Below are 4,295 nucleotides of genomic sequence, written 5' to 3' on the forward strand. Positions count from 1 at the left end.
TAAGAAAGACCGACAACCTTTCCAGGAAGTGAGATGCAGCTTATCAAATTCAGATAAAAGGAGATAGCGTTGTCGGCAGTGGCGTAGCGTGGGGGGTGCAGGGGGGGCGGGCCGCACCGGGCGCAACATCTGGGGGGGGCGCATCGGCAGTGTCACTCTGTCTGTCTGACTATGACATACACAGTTCACACACTGTCTGTGGCTGCCTCCATATTTAGGCTGGGAGATGTCCAGCGCGGCCGCCCTATGGCTGAAAATGGCAGGTCGGGGCGGAGAGGGGCTGGACTGTGCCTCACCTGTCCATTGGTGTAGGGTGGGGTGGCATTGCAAACCAAGCCCTGCCTATGCCGCCTCTCCTCACTGCTCAGTCAGTTTAGCAGTGAGTGAGTCAGCAGCCTGGCGCTGTCACAGAGTGGGTTTTTTTTTTTTTTCACCTGATTAGAGCCAGAGGCTCTAATAGGCTTCAAAAAAGGGTGGACCCGGGGCGCAGAGCAGTGCGCCCCCGAGCCCACCCATTGTGTGACAATAGCGAATGAAAATTCGCTATTGTCACACGGATCCTCCTCCTGGCCAATCAGGAAGCGGGTCCGAGACCCGTTCCTGATTGGCCGAAAGAAGGAGGCGGGAGGACCCGAGGAAACGCGGGGAACTGAGGAGAAGCCGCCGCTGCAGGTAAGTCTCTTTGCATTGAAGGGGGCACGCTGGTCTCTCTGCATTGAAAGGGGGCGCGCTGGTCTCTCTGCATTGAAAGGGGGCACGCTGGTCTCTCTGCATTGAAAGGGGGCACGCTGGTCTCTCTGCATTGAAAGGGGGCACGCTGGTCTCTCTGCATTGAAAGGGGGCACGCTGGTCTCTCTGCATTGAAAGGGGGCACGCTGGTCTCTCTGCATTGAAAGGGGGCACACTGTCAATTCTGCATTGAAAGGGGGCACGCTGGTCTCTCTGCATTGAAAAGGGGCACGCTGGTCACTCTGCATTGAAAGGGGGCACACTGGTCATTCTGCATTGAAAGGGGGCACGCTGGTCACTCTGCATTGAAAGGGGGCACGCTGGTCTCTCTGCATTGAAAGGGGGCACGCTGGTCATTCTGCATTGAAAGGGGACACGCTGGTCTCTCTGCATTGAAAGGGGGCACGCTGGTCATTCAAACTTGTATTTAGATGCATTTTACTTTGAAAGGGGGCACGCTGGTCAATCAAACTTGTATTTAGATGCATTTTACTTTAATTACATCAGTATTTTCATAACAAACAATACATGTGCTTAGGGGGTAAGGGTTTCTTTAACTAATCTAGTGGAAGAGACTCGAGTGCTAAAATCCCGAGGGTTAGGGGGCGCAAATTACTTGCCTTGCCCCGGGTGCTGACAACCCACGCTACGCCACTGGTTGTCGGTGAAGAACAGGAAGAAGCTGTTAGAATAGTTTAGATAAGACGTTCTAAGCTGGACAACCAGCTAGCCAGAAAATGAATAATATCAAAGATAAAGATATTTAACATACTATTAATAGGAAAAATTTCATTTTTGACTGGAATTGCCCTTGAAAGCTGAACTTTAATCTGCTCATGTTTTGTTATCCCTAGCTCCTCCCTCCGTTATCACCATTCTAATGATATTTTTAAATAAAATCTTTCTGTTTTCATTACATATCTTATTTTAGACCTAGTGATGCCATCACTGGCTCTGTGCTTCTCTCTGATATGCAGGAATATCATGGCTGGGGGAGAAGGACTGGCAGGGTGCTGTACATAGCTTGCTGAAACAAAATAACAGCACCCTGCCTCAGTACTCTGCCATGATGTAAGCAGTGGGTTGGTTCTTGTGAGTAATTATGCAAATGACTGTTAGTCTGGAGGAGCTGGTGTTTCTAAGCAGGCTGTTTTTGCATGCAGACCGCCCTAGGTAATGCCCACATGTGTTGCCGAACCTCCATGATTGAAAGAACTGAAATCCAAGGAATTAAAGGGGTGGCCCCAAACTAAGGAGAACACATCATGGTCAGCTCTCTAGCTATGCTGGGAACTCAGCCTGCACTCCTCCAATGATCAGGCTTGTCCTGACACCCCCCCTGCTGCACAGTCATTCGTTGAGAAGATAAGTGTGATCCAACCCCCCCCCCCCCCAGCTCTTATGCAGTTGAGAACAGAGGGAATGTGATCGCTTATAATTATAGATAAAGGAGAATGTGGGAGCTTCTGTGGGACAGAGCCCTAGGTCCAATAAGTTGTTCCTGTAAGCACATGGGCAGCACTTTGGAGGAGAAGAAGCTCTGTAGGAATGTAGGAAAAACACAAGTTGCCTCTAAGTGCAGCATTGACCAGTTATTTGCTTCTCGGCCTTTTGGCTAAGATCAAGTGTAGTATCTGTTCTTATCAGTTTGTATGGACCCTGATGGTTAGTATCGGCAGGGGCTGAAATGAACCGGGGCACTCTGGGCGTAACTGGAGGACCGGGAAGTAGGCACTGTCAGAGAAAGCCGGATGGGTCCGTTGCCTTCTGATTTGAATAGGTCCGCCCCTGTCAGTTTGAAGGGAGCGGGAAAGCCGGTTTCGCCAATTTTCCGGTTAGTACTGCTCCTGGATGTGATTGGTAAGGAATGGCGGATGGTGGTGGGGGAACCTTTCCTCCTGGGTTGAATCTGGCCTTGCAAAAGGCTTGTCCCCAGTTGAAGGCAGGTTCTCCCTAAGCTGTCTAAAATTCTGATGCCTCCTGATGGGATAGGGCTACACTGGGTCTGGCCGGGGGCTGAGACCGAAAAAGCCCGTGGTGTACGTGCCCCTGGGGTGGCAGCCCAGGGGTGCCTCAATTTCACTGGTGAGGGGCAGCTCACCTGAGTTTTTGTGGCACCTTGGTCACTGCACCATCACACTTTTTCTGCACCTGCCTCTTGGGGTGGGCCTTTTGGCCAACACCAGAGGAATTTTTTATTCCTGGCCGGGGGGCCTGCCGAGGTCTAGCACTTAGGCACTACCCAGCACTTCTCCACTTCCCTTTTCCCCACTCTGTTTTTCTTTGTTTGTGTGTTCACGTTTGTCCCTTTTTGGTTGTTTTGTCACTGCACGACTTGGATGGCGTAGGTCCTCGGGCCTGCCCTGTAAGTCTTGGGAGGGGGTGGATATGGCCTTTTGGCTTAGTTCGCCCTCCCCCATGGGGTCTCCCTTCGGGGGAGCCCTACCTAGTACTCGGGGTGGGCTGTTTCGGCAGTCCCCCTGAAGAATGGGGTCTGCCCGGCTTCGGCTGGGTGGACCTAAGTGAGTACCTCAGTCCCTGTCAGGAGCTCCGCGCCCCGGGGGATCAGGGTCAGGGCCCTTCCTCTTCGGAGGAGGGCCATGTGTGTACGCCTTGTGCGCTTTTTGTGTGTTCACGTTTGCGTGTGTGCACTTTTTTGTGCACCGGGTGTAAGTCTTTTGAGCGGGCTTTAAAAAAAAAAAAAAAAAAAAAAGAAATTGACCAGTTATTTGGACACAAAAGGATTAAAAACACTTACAGGATAATCCATTGCGGTAAAACCTTAAATGTGCTTATTTTCAACTTCCAGTATCGTCTTGTATGGATGGGGTGAGGAGGGGGAGCCGACTCGCGGCTATCCAGTGTCCAGGAGGGCGCTGGCATGTGTAAGTGCAGAGAACAGCAGAGTGGCTGGGCTTCCGGAACCACATTGGAACGCACGCAGCTGGTGTCAGGTGGTGGTGGGCGGTAATGCATTTTGGACACCGGCTGCGTGCGTTCCAGCGTGGTTCCGGAAGCCCAGCCGCTCCGCTGCTCTCTGCACTCACACACACCAGTGCCCACCTGGACACCGGATAGCCGCGAGTCGACTGCCCCTCCTCACCCCATCCATTAACAATGGATTATCCTGTAAGTGTTTTTAATCCTTTTGTGTCCTAATAAATGGTCAATACTGCACTTAGAGGCGCCTTGTGTTTTCCTACATCACTTATAATTATACATTTCTATTTTAAACTGAATGGATTGTTTTACAAGGGGATCATTTACATTCACTTTAATGATGCTGAACATCCTCCAGCCAGGAAATGAGTCCGGCTCTATGTAACTTGCTGCAGCTTCTAGTTTACACTGTAATCAGAATAAGCAACTTCAGTACAGAAGAGGAGCCTGTGCCACTGTACAAGATTTTGTCTTTAAACCTCTTTCTTATATAGTATCCCCCGTGGACTGCAATATTGATATCTCTTGAGAATCTGAGTGTGTTGTGTGGCTCTTATGAGGGGCTCCCCCCCCCTCCACACTGGATTTTATTTTTTGGAGGAAGCAACAGTAGGAGCGCAAACACC

This window comes from Pelophylax lessonae (assembly GCF_965119305.1).
Source record: "Pelophylax lessonae genome assembly, chromosome: 12".
Lineage (NCBI taxonomy): Eukaryota > Metazoa > Chordata > Amphibia > Anura > Ranidae > Pelophylax > Pelophylax lessonae.